At 43.2% G+C, this 20,510-nt stretch overlaps 1 protein-coding gene across 1 annotated transcript in view; it reads right to left on the bottom strand.

Annotated features, from left to right (window-relative positions):
* Positions 1 to 20,510, bottom strand: part of ATXN1 (ataxin 1) — a 351,291-nt gene that overhangs the window by 141,792 nt on the left and 188,989 nt on the right. Inside the window, exon 6 of the mRNA XM_050890766.1 lies at positions 19,368 to 19,492. The gene's annotated coding sequence lies outside the window, so the exon portion shown is untranslated. The remainder of the gene's footprint in view (positions 1 to 19,367; positions 19,493 to 20,510) is intronic.

Here is a 20,510-nt window from a genome sequence, read left to right as displayed (position 1 = left end):
TCTTACTCGTTGTTTTTCAGCTAAAAGTATTTTTGCCTCTTGCATTTCCTTTTTTTGCTTAAAGGAAGGATGATCCAATAAAAATTTAATGAGAAAAAACAGCACGAAATACAACAGCTCTGATCTATAGGGTCAGATGAAGAGATCGGAAATGTCCATTAAATCCGAACACTACTTCCAGTCTTCCTTCTTGATCATTTACTATTTTGCATACTTTCCTTTATACCCATGCAATAACATATGGACAGGCCAACCACATCACACTTAGTTGCTCTTTACATAGCAGATTCCTGCTATATCATCATCCCATACTTCCAATAGTTGTGTGTGTTCTTGTTACCCCATCAAAATAAACTGTCAGAACAAGGAAACAGACTTTGGTGTGCAGCTCTGTGGCATTTTGGCAAGTTTAAGAAAGACAGGAAAAGGGAAAGAGGGAGAAAAAAAGAGAGGAGAACAGGAGGGAGAGAGAAGAGCAGCACTTACTCTTGCGTGGGAAGGTACGCCGAAGAGGACAACCACAGAGCTTCACAGTAAAGCTCAAGAGATCTAAAAGGTCTGCAACAAGCAGTGTGCTGCATACTGATCAGGGGTGCTGAGCACCCGCTGTTCCCACTGCAGCTACAGAAAGCAGATTGCTGCCTCACTGAGGATCAAGCTTTCTGGGTCACAGACCATCGTGTTCCCTGCAGCACCCAGCACAATAAGAGATGCACCAGTTGTCGTCCACAGGTGCTTCCAAGCCCCTTCCTCACCACCATCACGTGTAGACACCTACGCCATGCGATGAGGAGGTGACCACACAGACACTGTGGCAAACCTCAGTCAGCTCTTCTACCCTGACATAGAGGTCAAACACAGCAGCAATAGAGAAGCCGTTGTTTTAGTGATACAATGCTAAGAAAGTCATAGAAAAAGTATAAACTTACCACCTAATGGAACTAAGCCCAAGTAATCTTCCCTCTCTGAACACTCTGAAGGAGCACTAAGTACCCTCAGTAACTTAACTGAAACAAGTCCTCTATGAAGTTATTTCTCAATACTTGCAAAATATTCCTGGCAGTTTTTCAAGCATCATGGGAACACCTGAATGCATGTGTTAACCTATGCATCTAACAAGCCTGGGTCTCCTCTCATTGAAATCAGCTGCCCTTAATTTGACCAGTAGGAGACCTGGGCCTTTTCTACTGCTGTGTTCCTTATCAGAGCTCTATAAATGTCACGCCTTTATTTTATTAGTGAAAGACGTATTTTATAAATTAACATTAAAAGCATTCTTGTATGTGAGGTTTTTTGGCCCCTGTTGCGACTCTGAATTCTTGAAGGTCAGATAAAGCGGTTCGTAGAAAGGGAGAGAAGAAAATGCTCTGCAATATCCTTTTAAAGAGCCTCTGCAATAAAAAGACAATAAATAGCTGATTTGTTACATGGCTTTGAGAGCAGCCACAAATGCTAAGACCACAGTTAAATGAACCTGGTCATGAAAGGAGCAGCAGCTCGTCCAGTACTGTATCTACATTAGTTAACTCTTTTTGTGATTCAAGTCCAAGACTTCATATTGTTCTATTTCCGCCTATCCCTCTGCTCTAGATTCCCTTTGTGACACTTTTATCAATGGAAAATTGAGGGAGGGTTTTCCAGCTGGGAGCCCAACAAAAAAACAGGAGGTTCAGTCTGGTTTTCTCACTTGCGCTGCAAGGGCCATTTTAGCGCCAGTAACAAAAGAAAAACTACACAAAGAAAAAAAAGACATGACCTGAAATTATTTTATCATCATAAATGCTGCACTGCTCTTTATTCTCCGGTACGGTTAGTCTCACACATTGCCACAATAATTTGCTAGCTTAAACAGAGCTCCTTGCAAATAACCTATTTGTATTAAGGGGCGATGTCAGCTAGAATTCCAGGGAAATACTAAGAAAAAGTTAACAGTGCCATTGCAATAGATCTACTCTTTGTCATGCCCTTGCAAGTTTTACAGATTTATAGCTGCAATATCACAATTTAAAAAAAATAAAATAAAATAGCCTGATTGTGTCCTCTGCAAGAGGTGGGGAAAACACACACAAACAACAAGGGAAGGTAACTGGCACACTGGGAGCTGTGCAAAATGAATTTTGCACAGGCACACCTACATGGCTACACCTGGGGGTGTCATTACAGCAGCTACGGTGAAGGCACAACTGCAGCCAGTTGGGTGCTTACATTAGAGTTGTAACCTTAGAAGGTGGTTTTGAAAATGAGATCATTTGCACCAAGAGGATTTTAAACGTAAGTCAACGGATAGATTTGGTCTCATTTAAGACCAGAAAAGACTATTAATCATACATTGGAACATTATGGCAGCACAGACCATTCATCTTGGGAGGTGCTTTGTATAATAACAACAGAGCTCACATAAATGTCCAGGAGCACAGCTCCACACAGACGACAGGCTCCTTCAACTCTGGAGCTATCTACTGTAGCTATTTTCATACACCACCAAGAAGCCCTGGCCACCACCATCTTCTCAAATAAAGGGACAGATGCCTCAAAACCTTCAATAGGCAATTATCCGGCCACTGCAAGCTCTGCAAGTGTCCCAAAGACAAGGAAAATGTCTCTCTCACACATACACTGCCTGAACGAGATGGCTGATCAGGGTACAGTGTCTGTAATGGCTCTGCTGAGAAAAGTACCTTTAGATACAACAGAAATCGAGGCTGCTATCGCCAGAAGGCAGCAGCTATCACCCCAATTGCCTAAGCTTGGCAAAGCTGCAACAGGACAAGAAGAGCAAAGCTGAAAGGAAAATACAAGGGTGGAGAATCAGATGGCAAAGGCTGTCTGCTTAGACATGGAGAATACTTAAAGGTGTGTGTCGTGATGAAAGAAAACTGGCAATCATCATCATCAAATAGCCTGAGAGTTCAGAAGGCACCTAAGAGAGCATGGTATGGTACCCAAACTCCCAGATAGTATATTTTAGCCTGTTGGACAACTTTTAATAATATTTTCAAAAGCTCATATGGATCTCGGGTACCTAAACCATAAAAAATAGTAAACTAGTAAACCTTGAGAACTGACTGCTAGCATTCTCTGAATCTGTACCGCAGACCTGTTACAAGGAACAAGTGGGGGGACTCAAGTACCAGATACCTGCCCTCTAGATATCCCTACCAGGGGAACATGCCAAGCAAGAGGGGATAAAACACTTGCAACATTTGTGATGAGCCTGGTAAGTGCATTCATTCCTAATGCCACAAAACCCCAAGTTTTTTTAAATAGGCTGCTGTAAACCTGGTACCTGCTCCGTTTTATACTGAGCTTTCTTATCATTGGTTATGTCCTCCCTAAACAAATATATGAACTTCATCAGGGACTATGGCAAACCCACGGATCTGGGTTATGTCTCCAGCTCCAACCATTTACTTTATTGTCTTCCACAACATACAGAGCAATTCTCATTAAGTAGTTGAACGTGAAGCAGCTCAGTAGAAAGTTAAGGAAATGCCTAATCCAAAACTAATCTAAGGGGCAAACTATGTGTGGAAAAAATTAATTTAACTTGTGTGAAGTCATATGAAGTAACTGAAGGAAGCCTATGTGATCCTAGCAGACACGACCTATACCATGTCACAGACAAAAGGGACAGGAGGAAATATCCTTGAAAATATTTCTTCTCAGCTCCAAATCTAGAAATCAGCACATGGGTAGGTCACATTAATCAAACCCATCAAAGAAATCTCTGTATCATTTCTGATCACCACTCTACCCTGTCTAGGGTCTCATCTTTTATTGTGGCCAATCTCTGAGAAAGACACCAGAAAAGGAAAAAAAGAAACGGGGGGGGGGGGGGGGGGGGGGGGGGGAGGGAAAACCACCACACCCACAACTCAAACCTAATAATTACAAGCCAAAAAATGAAGTGGGGAAAAAATTATTTCCTGTCCCTGCAGGTAAGGTTGAAGTCCTGAAGCACTAGATTTGAGAATAATTAATTAGAGATCAACAAGTTAAACAGCCTAACAGGGTCTTTTTAATTTATTAAATATATTTTGCTTTAATCACATTAATTTTTCAGAAATGTACAATAATCTTTGTGGTTTAAAATGACTTTGTATTCATTTTTTAATGGAGAGTATTTTTATTCATCTAATACATTATCCTTTCAAGAAAATTATCATACTTGACTACAAGTACTTAATGAGGCGCTAATTAATACTCCTATTTCTCCCCATTTAAAACTCCTTTGAGAAATTAGGTCAGAAACCTGGTTCAACGCACAAGACGCTTCTCGGAGGCCGAAGAAGAAGGGACCCAAAAGGCACCTGTCACCCTTCTCCACGGAGGACATCCCCCTTGAAAACTGAAGCCCAAGACGACAGCAATCCCTCCGGCTGAGCAGGCAGCTGCACGGCAGCCGCGTGGGCACGCTGGCCCAGCAGCACGCCCCTCTTCTCTGCAGCTCGTGAATGACAAGAAGTAATCCCCCCACTTCTTGTTGAACAGGACAAGATTCACCTTTCTCACTCTCGTCAGCCTGCGGCAGGCAACCTGCCCACCTCTCCCCGGGAACACAGCTAAAGGGCTCATACTACTACAGCATGCTCATGAAGCTGCTTATTCCCGTCTTGCTTCTGCCAAGCGCCGTAACACAATGACGGGCAGCTCCACTTTCCTCCGCACAGAGGCCCTGCTGGAGCTGTGGCGCCCTGGCAGCCACTCCAGCCGTCCCTGCACCTCACCAGGGGCGCGGTAGGCAAATTCGGGTTATGAACACCTCCCAGAGCAGGAGCGGCCATTTCGGACCCGAGGAACGAGGTTTAAAGAGCAAAAGCAAAGACCAAGTGCAAGCATTTCTGAAGCTCTCAGGAAATTTGCAGACACTCACCCACCAACTTCACTTCTGGGTTTGCTCTGCATTGTATACTAATTGCAATTATCCAAGAGTGGCTCCATGATGGGGGGGGGGGGGGGGGGAGAGGAAGGCTTCCTTTTGGCATAGCTTCTTTAGAGTTCAAAGGACACATATGGCCTGCAAACACAGCGCAGGGGATAACGTAAAATCAAAGGAGGGATAGGAGGAAAATGAGAACTCAGCAGGGACAAGCAGTGCTGTTCTGGATCTGCTTGACTGAAATGTAAAATAAAGGAACAGGGGGGGAAAAAACAACAAAAAACCCACCCTTATTTTAATTCCACATCCAAACAGAGGGAGGGACCACAGGAAGGATCCCATCTGAAGGGAAGACCGCTGGGGAGCAGGACCTGAGCACTTCGGCCTCGGCCTCAGCACGGCCTCGGCCAGGCAGCAGGACCCGGAGGACCGTGCCCAGAGAGCAGGACTGGAAGCAGCCAGAGATACAATGGCTTCAGGAAGTGTACCACCGACACCTCCGAAGAGACAGGACGGGGTTATTTCAGAATAAACACATGTACAGTACCAAACCTGCAGGGAGGGACAGCATGTCTGCCCACGGAGTAAAGCAAGAATAAAAAGGTGTCTGGATAGCGCAGGTCCCGATTTGCCTTGCAGCGCCTGTGCAGCTGTGCAAAGGGAGCCACATAAAAGTCAGCAGCCTGCGAGATGGTGCCTGTGCCCATGCCGAATCCCGACACCTGCTTGTGGCCCTGTTCTTAGTTTGGGCAAATACCAAAGCCTACCCTTCCCGCTGCAGGGCATCTCAAGCACAAAAATAAATAAATACACAAAACAAAACAAAACCATCCACAACAATCCTCGGTCGTAATTTCTACATAATTATTGCACAACAACCGCCCATAATGAGAGAATGAATTTATAACCACACACAAGCTATATTTACTAGTGGACTGGTTACAAAGCAAAACAGCAGGAAACCACAATGTGTGTCTTCATATTAGCTCCTCGGCAGTGGTGCAGAGCAGGGCTGCCCGTGCAGCGGGGCGGACTGGGCAGGTGAAACCTGGGCACACCAGCCAGAGAGGAGCGCAGTCCCATGAGGATGGAATCTGGACCCAACAAGGCACAAAGATGTCACCAGGTGTTCAAGGGAAGCTATGTAGAGGTGGGGCTAGAAAGACTTGTTTGACTTCAGGGTTAAATAGTTGGCCACCCAAACAAAAACTGAAGGGAGTCTCACCTCCCAACTTTCCCAGCTTCCATAAATTTTGATGCCTAGAGGGAATTAAAAAAAAAAAACACAACATAGAAAACAAACAAAAAACCTCCCCACCCCACAACTGGAAGTGCAGCCCCCCACCACAGTCGGGACCCAGGAGGTGAACTGTTCCTTGCCCCTTGAGATGAACAGTCATCCCCAGAGAGGACCTGCGCTCCTATCCTGTCAGCTGTTTAACAGTTGACCCCCCCAAAACGAGCACAATTCAAACTGGGACAGCAGGATGGTGCCTCAAGAGGAGGCCTGACAAGGTCAGCAGCTGAGCCCCTGCTAAAAACTTTTTGTCGCTGGGGAGAGTTGATTTGGGTCTGTCTACCAGCCACCATGTATCACTGAGCTCAGGACATCTTCACACCTTCAAACACTGCCTTTCAGGCAAATTTGGCCAAAACTGCCTCGCAGCTTCGGAAGTTATCGAAGTGCGGCCGGGCCGACAGACTCAAGGAAAGACAGGCAGCATGCTCACGAAAGCCCCATTTCCTTGGGCTGAAGACACACAAGCATGCAGCGTCCCTGCCGCCAGCAGCAGCACCCCTGACCACCTCGCCCCGGCTGCTCACCCCCACCTCCTCCCGCGCCAGTACAAACCCTCATGCTTTCCAGGCCGGTGTGAAAATGATGGTGAGCTAGATCCGGGAACAGATCCTGCTGAAAACATACTTTTTTTTTTTTTTTTTTTTTTGAGGGATTATTTTTGATTTGGCTCCTTTCCCAGATCTGGCTCAGAGCATGACTATACAACGCTTATGTCAGCACAAGGAAGCCATCTAATGAGTACCCATGGGGAGCGGGGGGGGGGGGGGGGGGGGGCAGGACTGCTGCCGTCCCCATCCCGGCCACCTTAATGAGCTTGTAAAACAACGGCCTACGGACAGCGGGTTAAAAAGTCACAGAGCTTCAGTTAACCGAGGAAGGCAGATGAAAAAAAACCACCACGCACACAGGTTACCGACTCACTGCCATGTCAGGCTGCCAAAACACAGCAAAAGCACGGGGCCTTCCGTCGAGGAAAAGAAACCCCGCGCTCAGCTCCACCACAGCTCCGACACAGAAGGGCGCCTGGCACACACGCAGGGAAAATCTTGCTCCTTACTAGTTCCTAAGCAGGATACGCAGCAAAACACGCACCTCATGAAACACTGGTATCTCAAAATGACCTATTCTCTTATCTTTTTGGCGAGGCATGCTCTCCTTGCCCTGCTCTGTCCTTGGAAAGACATCAAACAGCCCAGCCACAACTCAAGGTGGAAACGTAAAGGCAAGAGAGAGGGGAAGGCAAATGGGGAAAAACATCTCTCCTTCCCCATGGACTATGGGTGCAAACCCACCACAACAAACAGCATAACCCTAAAGACATGCTACAATGGAGACAAAAATCCATGATTACTGCTTCTGATGTTTATGCTGACCAGTGTGCTATTATTGCTTTGGTGGCAATCAGCGAACCTGTCATGAAAAGAAAGGATGTCTTGGGCTTGCTATCGATCCTTATAACTCCTATCTGAGTACAATCATACCGTCTTGAAATGTAGCCCAAAAGGGCACTGTTATTCAGGAATCGAGTTGCTTTTGGAAGATGAGTCAAAAGCAGTTCCACGTACTTAGATCTCTTCTTGAGGTTGCCGACAATTTTTCCTGGCTTTACAGCCACATTTTCTGATCCTTAATGTATTTTCTTTCCCTATTGCTGAGAGAAAGAGCCACACAAATAAAGAGAAACCTGACTATCCCAGGAAATTATGTAACTGACTATACACAGAGGGCTGTCAAATATGCACAAACTAACTGAAATAATATGAATTTTTTCCCCTCTAATATCCTTCATTTATAGTCATTGTAGGTGTTATATGTAACAACAGTTAAGTGGAACAATTTCACACAGCACTTTCCGTATCGAGACAGCTATTCTACATCCCCCTGTGCAGCAGTCAGTTTCTATAGCTCACTTTGTATTATGGCAACAGAGCAAGGCACCTCAAATTAAGCCCAGAGTGGTAACTGTTCCCTAGAACCAGGGCTAAAACCTAGACTAATGAGTGGCCGTGTCTATAGCCAGACCAACTCTTTCTCCTCAGTAAAGTCTGTACATCACCAGTAGCTGGCAGGCAGAAGCACGTGCCTCTGACAGCACAACTCTTGCCTCCCAACAGAGGCAGCCAACAGCACGAGCTATACATGGGGCCAACCCCTGCCCCAAACAAAACGTCAGTTTGGGATGGTACACGTGCAGGAGAGCTGCTAGACACTACAAGGGACGAGCTGCTGTTTGCAAAGCCTTGGAAAAATGCTAGGTAAGAAGTATGTGTTGCTATTAGCACAAGGCTCGTAGGGATGAGCAGAGGCCTTGATTGACGGCACTGCTCCCCTCCCATTGTTCATCAATGGGAAAGAAAAAACACTCAGATGAAAAAAAAAACCACGAAACACACCCAACTCACACCATATCCAAACCAAACAATAAAAGACAAAAAAATGAATGCATCCCGAGCACCCACTGTATTTTATGTTCTTTTTGTCATCGATTATAATTCCCGTGATGTTAATAATGTGTACAATGACAAATAAACTCAGAGTATACAGCAAGATGCACAAGGAGAAGGTCAATGCATACCATCAGACATGACATGTCACAAACACTCAGAAGATAACACAACCCAGTGGATTAAGTATCATTCAGTACCAGTCATCATATTATTGCATCCAAAACTGGGCCCAAAAATACATATGAAAACACATATTCCAAGCATGGCTAAAACAACAGTACCGAACAAAACATATGATACTAATTCAAGTGTTACGACAAATTGTCCATTGTAGCTGGAAAACAGAGATACATGGCCCTGAAAAAGGATCATAACAACACTGACCTAGCAATTGTTAAGTGTTCATATTTAAAATACATTCCAGCATCTTCATAAACCAGGTATTTCTGAAGGTAGGAAAAAATATGAGAAAACAGGCTAATGAATTAAATGTAAATAATAAGGAAAAATCAAAGACATAAATCAGAAGAAATTTGAGCTAAGAAATATGAAAAGATTTTGTGTGCACATGCACGTGAAATTTAACACAATTCCTAGTTTAGGTCTTTTGGATCACACCTGTCTGTGTTTTTCAGACCTCAGTTTCAGAATTTTATTTTTTTTTTCATGCATGGTTTCAGAAGGACTGCTGTCTCTTTAACAGTGAAGTTCTGCCCTCCAATTCACACAAAGTAGACTCACTGACTCCAACCAGCTTAAAGTTAACTACAAATACAATGGAAAATCTGAGGTAGCTTGTTGCCTTTATTTTCCATTTTTTCTGATGTGCTATTAGGCTATTCATAATGAATATCAAATGAATATTTTTTTGAATTAACAATTAGGACAAACAAAGGCTCTAATATTTTACAAACCTATTTGATGCAAAATACTAGATATGTGTTCTAGGCCTCAATTTTTCAGAACTTTATTGTTGAATTCTGACTTCTTTTCATTCCATTAGCACTCTCAACAGCTTATTAATGTAAAACAGAGCCTTGCTAATTTGCAATAATGTTTAGAATACCTACTCTAAATTAATGGAAGAAATCAATAAATTCATCAATCAACAAAAAGGAGCAGAAAAGAAAAATGACAAAACGCATTCTGTTCTATTACTGTGGCAATCCTAAATGGTGTTTTAATTATTCATACAAATATCTCTAATGCATTAGTAAGTGTGACATATAGCATATCTACTTTTTTTTTTGTTTTAAAGTCTTGGGTCCCAGTTCAGGAATGTGGTTCCTTTGAGGAATACAAAGGAGGCATCTGAATACTTTTTTGTATTTGATTCTACACACTCAAATGCCGTCCTGCTTTGGATCCAGAATACCGCAAGATTACTTACTCCCCAGCACTCTCTGCTGAGAGCAGACCCATGCAGAAAGTCACGCAATGTCACACAGCCTGTAACAGGCTACACGACACAACCATGCGGCAGGAGCACCTCTCCATCACTCCTGCCATAGCCAACAAGCAAGTTCCCAGAGCTGCAGCTTGAAAGGGGAGGCAGCCAATATCCCACATCTTGACGTCCCACTAAGAAAATGAGGATAAAACAATGAGCTAGTGAATATCTTTGGGAAGAGAAGCCAGGGTCTGAATTCTGGGCCTGCCTTGCCAAGCCACTCCTCCTTTTTCATCAACACGTAAAACTCTCTGCATCTTCTGTACATAGCTTCTCAGGCTATGCCATTCTCACTCATTCAAGCCATGTTCAGGCTGCCTGCCCAGCACCTACGTGCAGGTAGTAACTATGTCTCTCGTCCCAGGAGACACACCAATAGCAGAGAGAAAGCTGCAAAACCCGTGAGTGAAATTCTGGGCAGAGGTGGAGTTTTTCAAACAATGATGGTGAGCTTCAGAAGGAAGACTTAAATGCAGAGCTCCAAAAATATGGCCCCTTTTCATGTCAGCAGGGCACATAAAGGGTTAACAAACCACTACTGCACATATTATTTATTAATCTCACCCCTCCCTTATTTAGCAATTTCCTCCTTAAGTCCTGGCATCTCTTCTCCATTTCCCTCACAATTTTGGGTCCTTTTCCTCCCGAGATTATCATCTGCTGGAAGTTCCTCCTCCCCTCCACTGCCCACATCCCAGTCTTTGTCCTGGTTCCCTACAATGCTCGGCTTCTGGCTGGGCTCCACACTCACTCCAAATTTATTGCTCTCCTGCTCTTCCAAGCTTGCGAAGCAGGTTTTCACTCAGCTGCCCTCGCCTGCCAGGACGAGGAGCAGTACATGGAAGCTGGAAAGAAGAGCTCATGAGCACTAGCCACCAGGAGAGCAGGGCTTTGTCACTAGAAACACAAAGTGGAAATGCATGCCGTGTGTCTTATTTAGTTCAAAGCCGAAATGTTTCTGTCTAGGATGTCTGTTTGTATCACAAGTCACAAAGAAGCCATTAGTACCAATAATGTGTCATTACGGGGGCGTCAGCAGAGACTCTGCAGCTAAGGTTAATTTGAGATGCATAATTTAAAGCAGAACTAAAATCCCTCCATTTCACACTTTAATGACTGGATTCAAATCATTCTTCAAATTTGACACAGCAGCTCTTAAGGGGACACTTGCACTTTTTCCTTCTCTCTCTTTTTTTTTTTTTTTTGGCCAATTTTAAGTAAAATACAAGCTATCTATTGCAGAAGAAAAATGTACAGCTCCTCCCTTTACCATTACTTTAACCTGTTTCCCCCTCACATTTCTTTTCAGCAGCTTCATATGGCTTCATACTTCACATATTCATTCTGACATGTCAGAGTATGCCTGATACAGGCCACTTCTGCAATTTAAAAAAAAAAAAAAAATACTCAGAGTTAAAAATTTCACTCATCGTAACCTGAGTGATTTTGCCAAGAACAGCTGAGAACACTGCTTATCTTAAACATACCACATCACTTAGGTAACAGTAGTACCCGCACAATTCTCTGTCCTTAGTATTTCTACTCTCAACATCCTGCTAAAATATGTAAGAGATATAATCCTTGTTTTTCACACAGAAAACTGAGGCAAAGACAGAAGGATGCTGTGGTTCAACAAGTGCTTCAAGCTGGTTCAAGTCTCCCAAATCCACTGATAATTTGTTTTGTCAGGCAACTTCCCTGAGCACAGCTGATAAAACACAGAAAATAATTAAGCAAAAACTCATCACAGCATAACAAAGCAGCATGATAGGGAGATCCCCATGCTGCTGAAACAGAGATGCAACACCTCTCTATCAAACGCCTCCTGCCTTTTACTGTGGATTCTTCAATAAAGCTCACGTAATGTTACCAAAATGCATAGAAACATACAATGATTTTTGTCATCTGACACAATTTGATTTTGTTCTGAATTTTCAAGAAATCACAGTTCAAGCACACAGACATTCTTTGGAGAACTGCCCTCCATGCTAAAAATGGCAATGGAATTGCACAAGGGGGGGGGAGTTAAAAAAAAAAAAAAAAAAAAGAAAATTCCAAGAAAACTTTGACTCATCCATTGTTATTCATCAGGTTTTTGGAGCAGAGAATGGAATGCCGTCAAGCTAAAATTGACAGCGCTATTTTCTGATCTCTAAGTGATGTCAATCCTTCACAAAGCCACAAATGCTGAGAAAATTTTTCTCTGCAAAATTCTAAGAATGACTCTTAAATTTTGTTAGTTTGAGGGGAAAAAAAAACCCAGAGCTAAAAGAGGCACTTGAAATTAAACTCCTACGTAGGTGTGCTTTTGAATACTGAGAGTATTAGGCTTCACAGCTTTGTGCTATCTGTGACTCAGACTTGCTGCCACAGGTGTCAAGAGACCTGGGACCTATCTGGAGCTCTGTAGAAACCTGCTGTTTTGTGATTTTTTTTTTTTTTTTTTTTACTATATAGTGAAAAATTCACCCTCAAAGACAAACAAAAAGCAGGCTTTCACACTCAGTACAGACCTGAATCTTTTTAGTCGATGGATTTTACTGTCCAGTTAACTTTCACCTAGCAAAGCAGATTTTTCTGCTGTTTAATTCTTAAGGTTTTCAGAACAACATGATGTCAACTAAGTCTAACAGCCGAAATGGCTTCAATAAAGTTCTGAGAATAACACATCTACTCTGGCACGCCAACACACTATTTTTAATTGTAGCTCATTAAAGATGTAATAGAAGAAGAATTATATTCACTTCCAGCACTGTTCCATCAATGCAGTGAGATAATCATGCTGCTGTATCGTACATAAAGCAATATTTATGCATAGCGGTTTAGGTAATCTAATGGAAAGGCAGAAAGCAGTGATTCACTCCTTGTTCTATCTGTTGCTGCAACATGGCTTTTGCCTATTGCAGGGCCCAAGCAGGCACACAGAGTGATTGGTTTCAAATGTTAGTAAAACAGAGACCTGGAAAATGAAAAAAGACAAGTCAGTTGAAATGTCGAACAAAAAAAAAAAAAAACCCAACAAAAACACACCAAAAAATCTGGATTGCAGATGAGAGGTACTTTACAGAGCAGCGTACAAATGCAGGCCTCTGAGGTAATTTAAACCAAATGCAGACTGAAACTGAAGTAGTTTGGTGAGTCAGCACAGTAAAAAGGACACTAAAATTACATGTGAGAAAAGTGCAATCCTTATTGTATAACACTGTATTTCATTCCAAATTTACCAGAAAACAAATGAATTGTCTCCTTTGTGTTGTGCCTCCTTCATTTCCTTTTGGACTCAACCTCTACCTTCCAGAAACAAACTGCGTGCAGGCTGACTAGCTGTGAACTCTGACGTCTAGGACTTTGATTTCCCTTTCACAAAAATTTCATCTCCAGACCATGACAACGTTAATAAACAATCGTTGGCATGAATGCTACTGACCATCTTCCAAGTTATGATTACTTTCCTCTGGAAATAAAATAAAAAAAAATTAATAGTTAAGACCAAAACTGCAGAGAATCATTACAGGCTCTGACAATAGTAAGTACCTCCCAGATTCTGCCATCCCAGAGGTTTCAGCCACCTACGGCTTGGTGCAGACCAGGACTTCAGTGCTAAATATGCTTACCATCAGCCAAAGAAAGGCTTAGCCTCGTATCTGCCTCAAACATTTTTAAAACCATAGCCGTTTTTAAACTTATAAAGCAATTTTCATCTTCATGTTCATCTCATTCTTGCCTCATACTTTTACAAGAACGTAATTCTTTGAGAGCCACAACAATTGCTTGTTCAACGGAGACTGCCACTCTCTGAAGTGCTTTCTGAGAGAGATTTGTACGGACAGACGTGGGTAGAAACGAATAATCCGAAAATATCCACAATAGATAATGAGCAGAGTCTAAAAAAAAAAAAAAAAAAATACCACGTACTGCAAACGCAGCCCAAATTGGAACGAATGCCTACAGTAGCAACAGCACAGGAAGAGCAAAATGTTATTGTACATTACTGGCATGCAGCCCGTAATTACAAAAAATACTGCAGTCTTCCACAGTAACAGCGTAAAATATTATCATTTCAAACAAAGCAGCTGCAGCACCCTGCCCACAGCAATCACGTCGCAGAGACCCAGGGGAGGAGAGGGCAACCGGCTGCCGAAGGACTCCCCACTGCAGAGGGTGAGCGGGCCACAGGGTCAGCAAGCCCTTGGGATAGCTTCTCCTCACACCCACGGCTCCACTCCATCAGGGCATGAAGGACCACTGCTCGGCAGCAAAGGGCTCCCACATGGGCTCCAGCTGCAGAGCCCTCTAGCAGAGGGGACTCACACTGCTCGCTCTGCATTCGGGCTCTTGCTGTAGTGTGCCTTCTGCCAAATTTGCATTTTCACAGTGTCTCCGATTCAATAAAATCTTCCTCATTCCAGCTCCTCTGCGCTGACCCCTGTGTTACATGGCCCCCTCTAACACTCTGCCAACAGGTTTTAACAGTGGGCTAGCAAGAGGTTCCCAAACATCGGTTGACATACGCTGCCATTACGATGGCTATCATTCGCCTCCCTAGATGGCGAGTAGTTGGTCCACTACGTATCAGCAAAACAGGAGATGACGTGCACATGAGTTTATTAGCGACGCTCTTCTCGACCGCTCTACCCAAGGACTGCCAGCACAGAGCACAGTCCCACCAGGGCAAACAGAAAAACCCAAAAAGTGACAATTAAGTCCATCTGCTCACTGGCATGCACAACACACAATCAGTAGTCCTAGCTCATCATTTGCAGAAATAACATCTATCACATTTGGTTTCTATATGGATCCTGAAAAAAGACCAGCTAAGGAGCCTGGTTTTCTCCAAATTTTATGCACTTGCAGAACTAGCAACCAGAGGAAAAGAAATGCAGAACCCTGAACAGCGAGGTTAGCAGAGAAGGAAATGCTGTTCAAATGAAAGATACTTATTTCTAACTCATGCTTCCTACGCAGGCTGCGAACAGTACAGCTTCTCCAGACGAAACTGCAAAGCCTGAAGCTTTGCCTCAGCTATCAATGCTGCCTCAGGTATTTGGCATCTCCCCCCAGTCAGAGAACTCTGAAGTTAAGTTTGAAATACACAAACACAGTTTGGGCAGTATCTTTTAGAGATGTTTGAATCATCATGACAACTGCCAACGTATTGCCAACCAGAAAGATAATGTTTTTAGGAGGGAGCAAATTAACTGCCATACCTAAATACTTCCCAGTTCACTAGCACTTCTTGTCTTTCCCATACCAGCTTTTCTCTGCCAAACACAAAAGGGACTGTAGTATATAAATGCAACATGTATGCAATGAACTGCAGTAATATGTGCAGTAGATTGAAATGCTGCATTTTTGTATCCTCATAAGCCATTCATTGGCTTGTGGATTCAAAGTCCCACAGGGAGTGCTACAAATCCACATAAAGTCTCTGGGTGCTGGATTTGACTCTCTGACGTATGTAACAGATGTGTAAAGTAACATAACCAAACGCCTCTCTAGTAAATGCATATCTAGAGACTGAAAAGCCCTAAAAGCGTTGTGTCCAAGGGCAAAGGAGAATGGGGAGAATAAGAACAGAGTCCCATATCTAGCAAGGAAAGAAAAGTTTAGGCTTTATGAATTTCTTGTCTATGATGCTATAATTTTTCATGTCTGTAATTCAGCTATGATGTCACGAGAGAGGGCTTTTTAGCAGGCGGGGAGGAGTCCAGCCACTGTGGCCTGGTTTGCTCCATGCCAGGCTGATCAACTGTTTCTTGGTGTCTGTGAAACTTCAAGGTCCTACCTCCAAAGCCTCCACCTTGACTCCAAAGACCTTCATCCAGAAGGGAGGTCTAACTCCTCAGAAGAAAAACTCCTCTGGGAAAAAAGCATATGACTGTATAACGGTAATCACCACAGAGGCCCTTCTCTACTCCCTGAGTTGGTGTGTCCTGGCCTGGAGAAAATAGCTGGTGTGCTTTCACAATAACCTTCTAAGGCAGAGGAGAATGGTGGGTGAAAAAAGCCCAGAACTTGTTTAAAAGCCTCAATTTAAAACTTCTGGCTACTCCCATTTTATGGAGTAAGTTAAAACCACTCTCTACTAGAAACTGTGTGAACCACTGACTTCAGATCTGGATCCTGCCTTTTGCAAAGCTGCTGGTGGGCTTGGATCCAAGGCTTTGGTTCAAGCTCTTATCTACTCCATACTAAAATGACTTATACCATACATCCTTTATAATAAATAGCCTCACAGTGAGGAAGCACAGTATTGGCATGGTTCATATTTACATCACTCTTTTGAAAGCCAGTGCACATGGTTTAAGGAAAGTGTTGGAAATATTACAGCTTTCGAATATTTTGCCTTATGCAGTTTACAGCCAGCATTTTCAACGGCTGCGTAAGCTTCACCCATTTTCGTGTGATGTACTAAGCAGTGCGAGTCCCAGGTAATGCCCACCAGAGCTGAGCAGAATGGGCACGTCGGCAGCGGCGCAGGCACGGCCACGTCCCACTGCAACGGTGCCCTGGGCTGTGCCACTACACTCTCCCGGCTCCCCGCAGCGAAGGTCTCCATTCTCTGTCCTCACCACCTCCTCTTTACAAAGGCTCACACACACTTACAGAAACAAATGAACAATTCCATTATGTGCCTGGCAGCCCATGCACTTTCTTTCTGATTCACAATAGAAGCACCCCATTGAAAAGATCCGTACGTGGGGGGGGGGGGGCAGAATAGAAAAATCTAAGCAAGTCTCCAGCAAGCGCACATACTATCAAAACCTCATTTCCACTTAACACAAGTTGCTTTGGGAACTAATGCAGCTGACTTGAGGGGAAAACACAAACAAACCAAACCACCTCTTTTTCCATTAGCGGGGGTGGGGGTGGGGGGAAATCAAACTGGTGCCATCTTTGTCGAAGAGCTCCACAAAACTAACGGTTTAGGAGAGCTGAGGAGCATGGACGGGGGACAATTTGTGACTGATCACTGCCATCTGAACATGGCATGCTGACAGCTGAAAGAAAAGCAGAGAAAGGCAAAACAAAACAGGCATGTGTTTAATCTGGGCAGGCTCAGTCCCCTGTATTTACTCCCAGTGAAAAATACAAGGCAGGAGAAAGTCGGTCCCTCCGCCTGCTCAGTTCAGCACCCACGTAACTCCCTGGCACACACCACACGACCTCCTCCAGGCACACAAAAAGGGGCATTATTTCTTCACGTGCTGAAAAAATAATCAGAAAGGACAGGAGTAGCGGCACAATTTAATATATCTAAAAATGCGTCTTTCACCACCAAAAAACTTCCCTTTCTGTTCTTTGAGCTCCTGCACTCTCTGATACAAAGAAAACTAAAAAAGATTCAACAATTTTGTGACTGCAACAGAGAGCTGATCAAATGATTATAAAGGCCACACAGATGCTACAACGATACCTTCCCCTGAACTTCAATGTGCGCTTCCTCAGAGAGCAACAAGAAGGCAGTTGTGAAATGAAAATCATGCAGGTTATCCTGGTCTAATGTCAATGAAAAAAAGACAGGAATAAAAGTATTTTGATTTACGCTCTGCAGAGCTGAGGAGGAATGCCTGCCACCAGGAGAGTGGGACAGAGAGAAAGCAAAGGTGGGCTGAGAGCGATCACACATGGGTCACTGCGGTGTACTACTCCCTGTCTCACCGGTTTGGCCAGGACTGTCACCCTACGCCTGAAACAGGGCTCGCTCCAGAGAGCAAGGCATTCCCACACCTGAGCCACAGGGATGGGGGGAGAGAGAGGAGGGTAAGAACCAGAGCCCCTAAAGGCTGTACAGCAGCGGCTTCAAACAGATTTGCATTAATACCTCATTTCACAACTACAAAAATCGCCCCAGACTCCTAGTGAAAGAGTCTTGTATTCCTGTTTGGGCTCACAGTCCCTAGTGCAAGACCTGCATGTAAAAAGGAGTTGGCTACACTGATTTGCAAAAGTTATGAACTTTTTGGATAAATCAGTACACATGCCTATGAGACTATTACAATTTCCCAAGCAATGGCTCTTGTCCACTGACCAGAAAGGAAATATTTAGCTCCCTGCAGCAAGCCTGTTGATTTCAAAAGAAACTTAATAGCTCTAGTCCTACAAAGCAAAAACAGAGCAAGCACCAGGGGCCAGCTATGTTCTCCCCTCTTCTGAAACCTGGTAAGCAACAAATGTCTGCAAATGCCACCAGCCGAAGGGTTTTGATATTCTGCACATTTGTGGGATTATATCCCCTGCTTCTTCCATGTTATGTGGGTCTTTTTGATTCTGCATGTTTCTTACAGTAATTTCGTATCCTTCAGCACAGTTGTGGGGCAGAACAGAGTAAATAAAGTGAAATTTTTATTTAAGAAAGAGGCTGGTGGTTTTTAGTTTTCATTTATGCAGCATTTTCAGTGGTTAAATGTTTTACAACTGTAACATTTTCTCTTTACTAGACAAAAAAAAGACTCAGAGGTCATTCTTTTCCAATGAGAAATGAAAACAAAAAAATGAAGACTAGAGAGAAAAGGTGAGCTTTTCCCTGCAACTCATGATTGCCTTTATTAAAAAAAATTACTAACTCAGGACAACACAATTCGGCCTCAGTCAGGGAACTCTTCGTTCAGCTGCTATTCAAATATCCAAGTGCAATTTGCAACTCTAGTTATGAAAGGGGACATTATTTTCTTTATACATTTAACTCTACTTGTTCAAAGACATACTGATGAAGTAATTAAGGCAGACGTATTATTAAAGCTGGTGTAGAATTTACAGGCTCTGTTAAGAAGTGTGGTATTTCAATGAGGTGTTTAAACATAAAAATGAGAAGTATGTATTTAATACAAAAATATCACTTAAGAATGCTGTAAAATCAGATTACTCATGACATTATCACCAACAGTAAGAGAATTGTATATGCATTTTTCTGGCTGTGCGTTGTATGTTCTTCAATAGCTTTCTTCTGCAGAGTTCCCATATGACATAGATTCCGAACTTGGAAATATTTAGGCACATGCGTAACTTCCAGGGAGAAGAGCCTCATTGATTTAAACAGGGTTTAACCCTTACAAATGTTAGAATGATTGCCTGTTTGTGGGATTGGACCTCATGGGGCCCATTTTCAAGAAGATAAGTGCATTATGTATTTTTACTGCTGTTTCTGGGTTTGCCATTAAAGTTCTCTCCCTCCCTCCCCCATCTGTTTTTATTGCCTTCGACAGAAATATCACGACACTCTGAGGTAAATAATGATTAATTTAATTACAAACTAACTGTAGCTTATGACAAGACCCTCCAATCACTTACCTCAAATCATATGAGTGTTTCAAGATGCAATTGGAAATCTCCTTTTTTCCCCTCTCTCACAGGAGATGTTGCAGCCTTTTTTTTCTGATGTTTTGCATTAAAACTCTTTCCCTGTGCTCCAGGATCTTAAACAAAAACAAAACAAGAAACACTCAGAATGAAAATGTCATTTCAAGCGATTGGTGGGTGGCTCAGGGGAAATCCCTGACCTTTATCCAATGTATATTTCATTTTCTAAAGCAAGTGTGATAACTCCCCCCAGCAGAAGCAGCACGAACACTCTTCTGTGGGCTGTACTTTAAAAAAAAAAAAAACAACAAAAAAACACCACCAAAAAAACCCAAACAAAAACCCAAAACAAATGCCACACCAAAAAAATATTATTTTAGACCACTCAAAAACATGTTATTTTTAAAATCTGCAAGTACGCTACAAAGTATTCATTTAAAGTACAATCCAGTATATACCAGACTCCACAAATTTATGAAGGTGAAAAGGGAAGAAAGCCCAGAGATACAAATCAGAAGAAAAATCATTGTGTAAAGTATCAAACTGTTACACGGGAAAGCAATCATTGGGTTTATTATTATTACCACCACTGTTATTACCGCTAATAATACGTATACGGCCAACTCCCTAAATCTTCACTGAGTTACTCTAGTATTTCTGTAGTAGCGGCGTGGGGGAAGTAGTAGCCGTGCTGGAGAAGCAATGTAGCATTAGCACTACAAAACCCAGCCCGGCTGACGAGAGAGGAAGGAAGGGAGGAGGAGCGACAAAGCAAATGAGTAAGAGAAACTGGCAGGTCTCTAATACAATCAATTTTGACATTCTCTACCATCACCAAAAAAGGTCTGAAGGGTTTTGAATTTTCAGCGAGTGCAGCTACCAGAACACTTTCTCACCACTCCCCGTTTCACCCTCCTCCCTCTCCCATACCTGCAGCAAGGCAGGCCAGGAGCCGGCTGGGTACATAAGCTTCCAAACCAGGCTCTGTCAGCCCGAAAATCCCCTGACTACGAGAAGCAAATGCTGCCAGCCAGTGCAGAGTTCACTTTTCCTCTGAGAGTGCGGTCTTGCATTTGCATGGCCCCTCCGGATTACAGGCATCCCAGTTATTTCTCTACAAACAATTTTTAGGAC

The sequence above is a fragment of the Gymnogyps californianus genome, chromosome 2, assembly GCF_018139145.2.
Source record: "Gymnogyps californianus isolate 813 chromosome 2, ASM1813914v2, whole genome shotgun sequence".
In the NCBI taxonomy this organism is placed as follows: Eukaryota; Metazoa; Chordata; class Aves; order Accipitriformes; family Cathartidae; genus Gymnogyps; species Gymnogyps californianus.
This window is presented reverse-complemented; position numbering and strand designations above follow the sequence as displayed.